This window comes from Aquarana catesbeiana, linkage group LG04 (genome assembly GCF_042186555.1).
Source record: "Aquarana catesbeiana isolate 2022-GZ linkage group LG04, ASM4218655v1, whole genome shotgun sequence".
Taxonomy (NCBI): Eukaryota; Metazoa; Chordata; class Amphibia; order Anura; family Ranidae; genus Aquarana; species Aquarana catesbeiana.
This window is the reverse complement of record NC_133327.1, coordinates 2338449-2350032: the sequence shown is the minus strand read 5'-3', so window position 1 is coordinate 2350032 and position 11584 is coordinate 2338449. Positions and strand designations below refer to the sequence as shown.

The 11584-nt window shown below is 43.8% G+C and overlaps 1 long non-coding RNA gene across 1 annotated transcript in view; it reads left to right on the top strand.

The window, feature by feature from the left end:
* LOC141141319 (uncharacterized) overlaps nucleotides 1–11584 on the top strand; it is a 69230-nt gene that overhangs the window by 49189 nt on the left and 8457 nt on the right. The gene's annotated exons all lie outside the window — the stretch shown is intronic.

The following is an 11584-nucleotide window of genomic DNA, read 5'->3' as shown; positions in this document are numbered from 1 at the left end:
TTTTTTAGCACGTTTTTGCTGCGTTTTTGCCACGATTTGCATTTTGCGTTTTTTTAAATTTCTTTCTTTTTACACTGTATATAGCTGGTTGCTAAGCAACCACAGTGTAAAAAAAAAAAAAAAAACGCAAAACGCAGCAAAAACATGTTCAAAAACATGGCAATCACCACAAGAAGCACTGCAGAAATGCTCAAAAGCAACATGCATAGATGTGTATCGAGCCTTACAAGCGTTTTTAAAGTGTTTTTGCAGCCTTTTACAGGCATTTTTGCAGATTTTTACACGCGTTTTTGCAGTCCTTTACAAGCGTTTTTAAGGCGTTTTTGCAGCCTTTTTCGCGCATTTTTGCAGCTTTTTACTAGTGTTTTTAAAGCGTTTTTGCAGCCTTTTACACACGTTTTTGCAGTCCTTTACAAGCGTTTTTAAAGCGTTTTTGCAGCCTTTTACATGCGTTTTTGCAGCCTTTTACACGCATTTTTGCAGCCTTTTGCATGCATTTTTACAGCCTTTTACAAGTGTTTTTAAAGCGTTTTTGCAGCCTTTTACACGTGTTTTTGCAGCTTTTTACAAGCATTTTTAAAGTGTTTTTGCAGCCCTTTACAAGTGTTTTTAAAGCGTTTTTGTAGCCTTTTGCACACATTTTTGCAGCCTTTTACACGTGTTTTTAAAGCGTTTTTGCAGCCATTTTCGCACAGTTTTGCAGCTTTTTACAAGCGTTTTTAAAGCATTTTTTCAGCCTTTTACACACGTTTTTGCAGTCCTTTACAAGCGTTTTTAAAGCGTTTTTGTAGCCTTTTGCACACGTTTTTGCAGCCTTTTGCATGCATTTTTGCAGCCTTTTACACGTGTTTTTAAAGCGTTTTTGCAGTCCTTTACAAGCGTTTTTAAAGCATTTTTGCAGCTTTTTACAAGCGTTTTTAAAGCGTTTTTGCAGCCTTTTACACATGTTTTTGCAGTCCTTTACAAGCGTTTTTAAAGCGTTTTTGCAGCCTTTTACATGCATTTTTGCAGCCTTTTGCATGCATTTTTGCAGCCTTTTACACGTGTTTTTGCAGCTTTTTACAAGCATTTTTAAAGTGTTTTTGCAGCCCTTTACAAGTGTTTTTAAAGCGTTTTTGTGGCCTTTAGCATGCATTTTTGCAGCCTTTTACACGTGTTTTTAAAGCGTTTTTGCAGCCTTTTACACGTGTTTTTAAAGCGTTTTTGCAGCCATTTTCGCACATTTTTGCAGCTTTTTACAAGCGTTTTTAAAGCGTTTTTGCAGCCTTTTACACACGTTTTTGCAGTCCTTTACAAACGTTTTTAAAGCGTTTTTGCAGCCTTTTACATGCGTTTTTGCAGCCTTTTACACGCATTTTTGCAGCCTTTTGCATGCATTTTTGCAGCCTTTTACACGTGTTTTTAAAGCGTTTTTGCAGCCTTTTACACGTGTTTTTGCAGCTTTTTACAAGCATTTTTAAAGTGTTTTTGCAGCCCTTTACAAGTGTTTTTAAAGCGTTTTTGTAGCCTTTTGCACACGTTTTTGCAGCCTTTTACATGCGTTTTTGCAGCCTTTTACATGCGTGTTTTTAAAGCGTTTTTGCAGCCTTTTTCGTGCGTTTTTGCAGCTTTTTACAGGAATTTTTAAAGCATTTTGCAGCCTTTTACAAGCGTTTTTTCAGCCTTTTACACACGTTTTTACAGCCCTTTACAAGTGTTTTTAAAGCATATTTGCAGCCTTTTACACGTGTTTTTGCAGCTTTTTACAAGCGTTTTTAGCCCCCTTTCACACTGGGGCGCTTTAGCGTTAAAAAAAGTGATGTAAAGCGCCTGAAAGAAGCCTCAGCTGCACTGCACACTGAGGCGCTGCAATGGCAGGGCATCAAAAAAAGTCCTGCAGCCAGCTTCTTTGCAACACCGCTCCTAAAGCGCCCCCTCCCATTGAAATCGATGGGAAGCGCCCTTTATTTGGCCACTAGCGGGGGGTTAAAAGCGCCCCGCTAGCACTCGAAAAATGCTGGTAAAGCGCTGCTAGTTTAAGCGGCACTTTCCCATCGTTTTTCGTGCGCTGGCAGTGTGAAAGGGGTCTTAAAGCATTTTTGCAGCCTTTTACAAGCTCCTTGCAGCTTTTTACACATGTTTTTAAAACATTTTTTCAGCCTCTTACGTGCGTTTTTGCAGCTTTTTACAAGCGTTTTTAAAGCGTTTTAGAAGCGCATTACAAGCGTTTTTTAGTTTCAGGCGTTTTTGTTTAGCCAATAGTTACATAGTAGGTGAGGTTGAAAAAAACACATCAAAAAAGTCCATCAAGTCCAACCTATGTGAATAGAAAGCACTAAGGGGGAGGAGAGGAAATTAGGGGTGGAGAGCTGCTATTTCAGCAGAAAACGCTCAAGTCAGACGTTTCTGTTGAAGTGTATGGGGCCAAAAACGCTTGTAATCTGCCAAAAAGAAGCTCATGTTTTGTTTTTTTTGAGCGCCCAGCGTTTTGCTTCAGGCGACAGAATGCTCAGATGTGAACAGGGGCCATTGAAATCAATGGGATTTGGCTTGTTGAGTGTTTTAGAGCTACAAGCTTAAGGCTCCATTCACACCTGAGCATAGCGCTTTTCCAGCGTTTTTTGGCACGTTTTTATGCGCAATCTGCGTGTTTTTATACAGCGTTTTTGAGCTTTGTCGTTTTTTTTATTAGCCAATAGAGAAAACTATTATCTGTTGCATCATTTGTTGCTAGGTATTTCAGCTTTTTTAGCTTTTCCATTTGCTTTTATTTATTTTTATTATTATTAATTTATTATAATTAATTTTTTTCTTTAGGGTAAGGGGTTACAGCAGGGGTCTCAAACTGGCGGCCCTCCAACTGTTGCGAAACTACAAGTCCCATCATGCCTCTGCCTGAGGGAGTTATGCTTGTAACTGTCAGCCTTGCAATGCCTCATGGGACTTGTAGTTTCGCAACAGCTGGAGGACCGCCAGTTTGAGATCCCTGGTTAGAGTGAAAATTAGGTTAGGGTTATTTATTATTATTTTATTTTGTATTTATTTTTTTTTTATTTTATATTTACGAATAATAATAATAATAAATGAATAAATGAATGTAAAATAAATACACTAATAAATAAAAATCAGAAATAAAAAATAAATTATTCGATAAATGAATACTAAGTAACAATAAATAAATAATTAACCCTTAACTTTAACCCTTACCCCTTAAAAAAATAATAATAATAAATAACTAAACACCCTAACCCTAACATAAAATAAATTATTATTAATATTAATAATGTATTTTTTTTTTTGTTCAAGTTTGGGTGTTCATTGTTATTTTATTATTATTATTAATAATAATAATAATAATAATAATGTATTTAATATTTTTTAAGGTTAGAGGTTAATTATTGTTTATATTATACATTTTTAATTAATTTTACTTATTTATGATGATTTTTAGTTATTTGTGTATTTATTTTACATGTATTTATTCATATATTATTACTATTTTATTTTTTTTAAATTTATATTTGAGCAGAAAATCACGAAGAAAAACGCTTGAATGGCGCATTTCCATTCATTTCTATGAGAATAAAAACGCACCGAAAAATCTGCCCGATTCGAGCTGCAGAAAAAGCTCCAGAACTTGTTTGAGCTTCAGGCGACATGGAGTGGAGATGTGAACCAACTCCATAGAGAATCATTGATTTTTTTTTTTTTTTTTTACGCCTCCAGCATTTTGGATCTTCAAGCTCCAAAATGCTCAGGTGTGAATGATAGATTTACTGATGGGCACTGACGGGCATCACTGATGGGCACTGACGGGCATCACTGATGGGGCTGTGCTGATTATCAGTGCAGATGTCCCCACTGAGGAAATGTTGGTTATTGGCTCCCACAGCCGGTTTCCCAGCACTGGGGACCCAAGGACCGGTGAAGAACCGGCCCGGGTGAGGACCTGGACAGGTAAGTGTCCTTTTATTAAAAGTCAGCAGCTACAGAATTTTGTAGCTGCTGAATTTCATTTTTTTTTCATACAGCGTGAGGATCCCATTTAAAGTCTTACTTCCTGTTTTCAGATACAGTACCATAGATTTACTGTAGAATCTCCGTTGGGTTGTTACTGTTGTCTGTGTCTTCTCAGGGGAGATTTCCCTTACTTCACCAGGGCAGGAAGTGAGGTGAAATCTCCCCTAAGGAGTCCCAGACAGCTTTTAATACCTAACAGAGGTACCAAACATTCTCCCTTTTGTCCAAAACTAAATAAGATGACGATTTGGCTAAAGATACACTTTAAAAAGGACCTGTACCTTGGAAGCTGTGCCAAAAAAAAGGCAAGCGTATGGCAAAGGATTATTTGTCAGTATAGCCTGTGGTCCGCCTGCAGCTGATATTTTTTCCCCATGCCTTTTTCTGTACTGTGTCTGTGAGTAGGGTTGCCACCTGTCCAGGATTCACCCGGACAGTTCGGGTTTGGAATCATGTGTCCAGGGTTCAGACTGCCTGAAACCCGGACACATTATTCAGACTGGACTATGGCTTCCCAGCAGGGTAGCTGGCTGCAGGTGTCTAAGCTGAGAGTGTCTGTTACACTGTCTTTCATGCTGCCCAATGCTAGCACTAACAATTCCCCCCTAAAACACACACAGACGGTAGAGAAGAGAGGGCTGGATCTGCACCTCTTTGTCCCGCCCCTACCCCTCTGTCTGCCCACACTCCAATCCCTGGCGCTGTGCCTCAGAAAAGAAAAGCGGGGGCTGAAAATTTGAAGTCCAGCAGCCTCAGATACATCTGCATGAGAGGTGCTGACTGCCAAGGGGTGAGTGAGCTCACCATCCATCCCTGTCTGTGACTGAAGTCTCCCTCCTTCACTCTCCTGCCTCTGAGTGAATACACTAAGGTAAATCAGGGTTCTCAGAGCACCCCTTACTTTAGAGTTCCCCCTCCCCTTAATCAGGGTTCCCAGCGCATCCCTTATGTTGGGGTCCCCAGCGTTCTCCCTTACATCAGAGTCTGCAGAGTCCCCCCTTACAAAAGGGAACTCTGCAAGTTCAGATGTAAAAGGTGAACTCTGTGGACTCTGTTGTAAAGGGAGACTCTTGTTATTAACTTCATATGATTAGAAATGTTATTTATTAGCAAAATATATGTATAGTTTATGCAAAAAAATTTAAATATTGCTGTGCGCTGCTAAAGTGTTCAGGTTTGACTTGAAGAAAAGGTGGCCACCCTATCTGTGAGTAGAGGCAGCCATCTTGGTAGAGGCATGGCTTTCCTTCTTCATGTCAGAGCTGCTCCCTTATAAATAGTGATCTGATGACTGGTGGGACTGATCTGGATGAAGCACAGATCAATAGAATGGAAGAAGCAGGGTGATCCTTCCACTTCTTGTCCTCAGGTACAGATTCCTATCCAGCAAGGAGAACAGTGAGCAGCACAGTACCAGTGGGGGGGGGGCAAACAGTGCATCCACACCACCAACCCCAGTCCAGTCGGCCGGGTCATCCCGGCACTTACGTCTCCTCCTTCCTCCTCCTCCTAGGCCAATTGGAACGCTTCTCCTTTCGGCCAATCGGGAAGCGGGTCTCAGTAAACAGTCCCCAGAGTATGTGTGTTAACCATTCAGTGTGCCTCACTTGTGTCTTTGCACTCCTGTCTTATCTCCGGTCCCTCTTATACAATCCCTGGCAACAAAACCCTGTTCCATCTCCCAAATCCCTGCTGCCACCTCCATGTCTCATTGGAGCTGGATAGACTGTAGTGAGAACCTCTTCCCAACTCTTCCCTACCCATACCATTAAGTGACACAGCAAGCAATATTGTAAAGAGCTCTTTCCGTGCCTGAGGAATTCAACTCACAGGTGATTGAAGAGTTTTTCCCACCCCTGAGGAATTCAACTCCCAGGTCATTAGAGAGTTTTTCCCACCCCTGAGGAATTAAACTCCCAGGTCTTTGAAGAGTTCTTCCCACCTGTGACATTGGGGGTGTTTAGCTCAGTGGTAGATGCAATTTTTCTAGAGAGTCCACAGCAGTCAGTTATCAGTTTTGAGGGCGTGGCAGCCCAATTTTATTAAAAGGAACAAAATAAAAGTTTATACACAGGATTTCCCACACAGGGGTTCTTCTCCAGTAAATTCACACAACCGAAAAAGCCTCCTGGCTCCTAGGCTTACTTTCCCTGCTGAACCAGCCAACTCCTGGCCTCATCAGAATTCTCCAGCCCCCTGGGTTTGCTCACTGTCCCCCAGACTTCAGGACTTCCTTCAGCCCCCTTGGACTTGCTAGTCGCATCGGCTCTCCCAGCCTCCCAGACCCTCCTTTAGTCTCCCAGGCTTTTGTAGCCGTCCCAACCTTCCCAGTCCTTCAGACACGAAGTCCCCCCTCACCAGGGACATAGTCTACAGAGCAGACGGTTTTCCTGACAGGAGTCTGTCTTTAAGCAAGCTGCTCACACTCCACCTTCCACCTCCTACTGCTCTCACTAGCACCTGGGCACACACCCTGCTGGCTGTCCACAAGACCCGGACACAGAGTTTGAAATCCCATCCCTCCCAAGACTCTTAGGGATCTCCAAACTACAGAGTCCCATCCGGAACTAGCAAAATCTGAAGAAAACTGCCAAAGCAGCTTTCTCCATTTAAACTCTACACTCCGTAATCTTGCAGTCCGCAGATATGCAAACTCTGTGTCCAGTTTATATCCAATTTCATAGGGACAGAGCCACGCTCTGCCACACACCCCTGAGAAATTCAACTCCCAGGTGATTGAAGAGTACTTCCCACCCCTGAGGAATTCAACTCCCAGGTTATTAAAGAGTTCGTCCCACCCCTCAGGATTTCAACACCCAGGTCATTGAAGAGTTCTTCCACCCCTGAGGAATTCAACACGCAGGAGATTGAGGAGTTCTTCCTGCCCCAGACACAGGGTTGGAGATCCAATCCCTCCCAAGACTCTTAGGGATCTCCAAACTACAGAGTCCCATCCGGAACTAGCAAAATCTGAAGAAAACTGCCAAAGCAGCTTTCTCCATTTAAACTCTACACTCCGTAGTCTTGCAGTCCGCAGATATGCAAACTCTGTGTCCATTTTATATCCAATTTCATAGGGACAGAGCCACGCTCTGCCACACACCCCTGAGAAATTCAACTCCCAGGTGATTGAAGAGTACTTCCCACCCCTGAGGAATTCAACTCCCAGGTGATTGAAGAGTACTTCCCACCCCTGAGAAATTCAACTCCCAGGTGATTGAAGAGTACTTCCCACCCCTGAGGAATTCAACTCCCAGGTTATTAAAGAGTTCTTCCCACCCCTCAGGATTTCAACACCCAGGTCATTGAAGAGTTCTTCCCACCCCTGAGGAATTCAACACGCAGGAGATTGAGGAGTTCTTCCCGCCCCTTAGGAATTCAATTTACAACAAGGTTCAGAGCGGGTGCTATTGTAGAAACCATAGGTGTGCGCAAGGGGTGTGCCAAGTGTGCCTGGGCACACCCTAATCTTGGAGTTGGCAACTCATCAATTGTGGGCATGTGACAAGTAAGCCGAGATCCTTACTTGCCGACCCCCAGAACCTGGACAGGTGGCTGGAGTGGAACATAAGGGACCGATCTGTATTTACTTCTGCAGCAGCTAAAAGTAGGCTTCTCCTCCTCTTCCTCTCGCCGATATTCAGCTACCACGGGAGGAAAATACAGGGGATTTGTACCAATGTATGCCACCCCTCTTGTCCCGGTTCCTTTTCTTTCTGCTGCTCAGGTCCCCCTGTGTGCTTACCTGCTCCCCCCCCCCATTGTTTCAGGATGACGAGTGGGGAAGAGGCCAGTTAATATGTCACAAAGGAATATATGTTGGAGCTTTGAGGTGCACACCCTAATACAATAGGCTGCGCACACCTATGGTAGAAACATTTAAGGCCAAGATAGTCAGGGGTTGGAATAACTTCAGTGACCTGTGTGTTGAATTCCCATGGGATGGGGTTCTCTCTTCATGGGTGGAAGAACTCATGGGTCACCTGTGTGTTAGATTTTTCAGGGATGGGAAGAACTCACACGGGTGTTAAATTCCTCAGGGGTTAGAATCTCTATTTAAGGGTGGGAAGAACTGTACCAGATAGATTATATGCATGAACAAGGTATTGGGATTTGAGCACAGGTATATTTTGTTTCCCTTTCTTCCCCCCGACCAGACCCTAGCTATACTCTCCAGAATAGTGTCAGGCTTCACAATGCTTTGTTTTTGGCCAGACTCTGCTGTGCTACACTCTGCCTATAACGGAAATATCACCTATGGGTGAAGTAGTTCTGTTCTGAGGACATTTTTGTATTTTACTTGTTCCAAGTCAATGAATGAAATATGACCCGTACAAAGCCTGATTGTTGCTGACCTCCTCTGACCTGGAAATTTCAGTTTCCTGGCTGTTATAGTGGTGTGACTGTTCTCTGACTTCCGCTATCGCCACACTTCCTATAGGACAGTGATCGCCTAGCAGCCAATCGATCAGCAATTCCAGAATTCCACCAGCCTGATGTCTTAATAAGAGTTTCCTTCACTGAAACTAAGGGGCCAAACCCAACCCCTGAAAAATAACCCCACACCATAATCCCCCCTCTACCAGATGATTTGGACCAGTACACAAAGCAAGGTCCATAAAGACACGGATGATGGACAATGCCATAGACACACTCCTAAACCTTGTGGACAGCCTTCCCAGAAGAGGTGAAGCTGTTATAGCTACAAAGGGTGGGCCAACTCAATATTGAACCCTACAGACTAATGCCCCGTACACACGGTCGGATTTTCCGATGGAAAATGTCCGATCGGAACGTGTTGTCGGAAATTCCGACCGTGTGTGGGCTCCATCGGACATTTTCCATCGGATTTTCCGACACACAAAGTTGGAGAGCAGGAGATAAAATTTTCCGACAACAAAATCCGTTGTCAGAAATTCCGATCGTGTGTACACAAATCCGACAGACAAAGTGCCACGCATGCTCAGAATAAATAAAGAGATGAAAGCTATTGGCCACTGCCCCGTTTATAGTCCCGACGTACGTGTTTTACGTCACCGCATTTAGAACGATCGGATTTTCCGACAACTTTGTGTGACCGTGTGTATGCAAGACAAGTTTGAGCCAACATCCGTCGGAAAAAATCCTAGGATTTTGTTGTCGGAATGTCCGAACAAAGTCCGACCGTGTGTACGGGGCATAAGACTGGGATGCCACTAAAGTTGCATGTAAAGGCAGGCGTCACAATACTTTTGGTAATATAGTGTACATTTGAAAAGGTTCTGTACTGTGCAAGCTGTGTCCAAAAAAATTAACAAATGTGATAAAGGAGTAAAAGCGGTCCCCGATTTACAAACATCCGACTTTCAAACGACTCCTACTTACAAATGGAGGGAGAGAGCAGGAAGTGAGAGGAAATCTACCCCTAGGAAGGGAAATTCTCTCCTGTAATAGGGTGTACACACGGTTGGACTTTGTTCGGACATTCCGACAACAAAATCCTAGGATTTTTTCCGACGGATGTTGGCTCAAACTTGTCTTGCATACACACGGTCACACAAAGTTGTCGGAAAATCCGATCGTTCTAAACGCGGTGACGTAAAACACGTACGTCGGGACTATAAACGGGACAGTGGCCAATAGCTTTCATCTCTTTATTTATTCTGAGCATGCGTGGCACTTTGTCCGTCGGATTTGTGTACACACGATCGGAATTTCCGACAACGGATTTTGTTGTCGGAAAATTTTATCTCCTGCTCTGCAACTTTGTGTGTCGGAAAATCCGATGGAAAATGTCCGATGGAGCCCACACACGGTCGGAATTTCCAACAACACGCTCCGATCGGACATTTTCCATCGGAAAATCCGACCGTGTGTACGGGGCATAAGAGTTTTCATGGGAAAAAAGGTGTCTCCGCTGAAGCTTTATCACCAATCCTTGTGTCCATGACAACCCAAAATTTTCAAAATCCAATTGTCACAGAAACAGAAAGTGAGGTGAAATCTTCTGAATATGAGCACAGACAGAAAAACAAATATTACAGGGGTGTTAACCCTTTTCTATGCTATCCCAAAATTTTTTTTGGCTGGAACTACACTTAAAAAATGTACCTGTTCCGACTTACAAACAAATTCAGCTTAAGAACAAACCTACAGACCCTATTTTGTTTGTAACCCGGGGACTGCCTGTAGTCACCAGTATATCCTGAGGTCTCCCTGCAGCTGATCTTTTCCCTATTACTGACCATGTCCTGTTCTGCACTGTATCTCTATGCAGGGGCGGCCATCTTGGTAGAGGAGCAAACCTTTGCTTCCTCATGTCAAAGCTGTGCCCCCAATGACTGGTGATCTGATGACTGGTGGGGTAAAGATAGAAGTGGAGGAAGCACAGATCCAGAAAATAGATGATGCAGAAGCAAGGAGATCTTTCCACTGCAGGTCCTCAGGTACAGCTTCCTCTCCAGCATGGAGAACCATGAGCAGCACAGTAGTGACATCACCAAATCTTACTCCAAATCTGGTGAGACTGGCAGTCAAGGGCAGCAGTGCCTTTGATGATCTCATACTACAGATATACAGCTACGATGATGCAGAAGCAGGGAGATCTTTCCACTGCAGGTCCTCAGGTACAGCTTCCTCTCCAGCAAGGTGAACCATGAGCAGCACAGTAGTGACATCACCAAATCTTACTCCAAAACTGGTGAGACTGGCAGTCAAGGGCAGCAGTGCCTTTGATGATCTCATACTACAGATATACAGCTATGATGATGCAGAAGCAGGGAGATCTTTCCACTGCAGGTCCTCAGGTACAGCTTCCTCTCCAGCAAGGAGAACCATAAGCAGCACAGTAGTGACAGCACCAAATCTTACTCCAAATCTGGTGAGGCTGGCAGTCAAGGGCAGCAGTGCCTTTGATGATCTCATACTACAGATATTCAGCTACGATGATGCAGAAGCAGGGAGATCTTTCCACTGCAGGTCCTCAGGTACAGCTTCCTCTCAAGCAAGGTGAACCATGAGCAGCACAGTAGTGACATCACCAAATCTTACTCCAAATCTGGTGAGGCTGGCAGTCAAGGGCAGCAGTGCCTTTGATGATCTCATACTACAGATATTCAGCTACGATGATGCAGAAGCAGGGAGATCTTTCCACTGCAGGTCCTCAGGTACAGCTTCCTCTCCAGCAAGGAGAACCATAAGCAGCACAGTAGTGACATCACCAAATCTTACTCCAAATCTGGTGAGGCTGGCAGTCAAGGGCAGCAGTGCCTTTGATGATCTCATACTACAGATATACAGCTACGATGATGCAGAAGCAGGGAGATCTTTCCACTGCAGGTCCTCAGGTACAGCTTCCTCTCCAGCAAGGAGAACCATAAGCAGCACAGTAGTGACATCACCAAATCTTACTCCAAATCTGGTGAGGCTGGCAGTCAAGGGCACCAGTGCCTTTGATGATCTCATACTACAGATATACAACTATGAGACCACACAACACAGACATCAGGAGCCCCTGGGCACAGGAAGTGAGTTGATATCAAGTGTGACTAGGCAGAGGAAGTGCACTGATATCGCAAGTGCCCAGGCACAGGAAATGCAAAGGTAC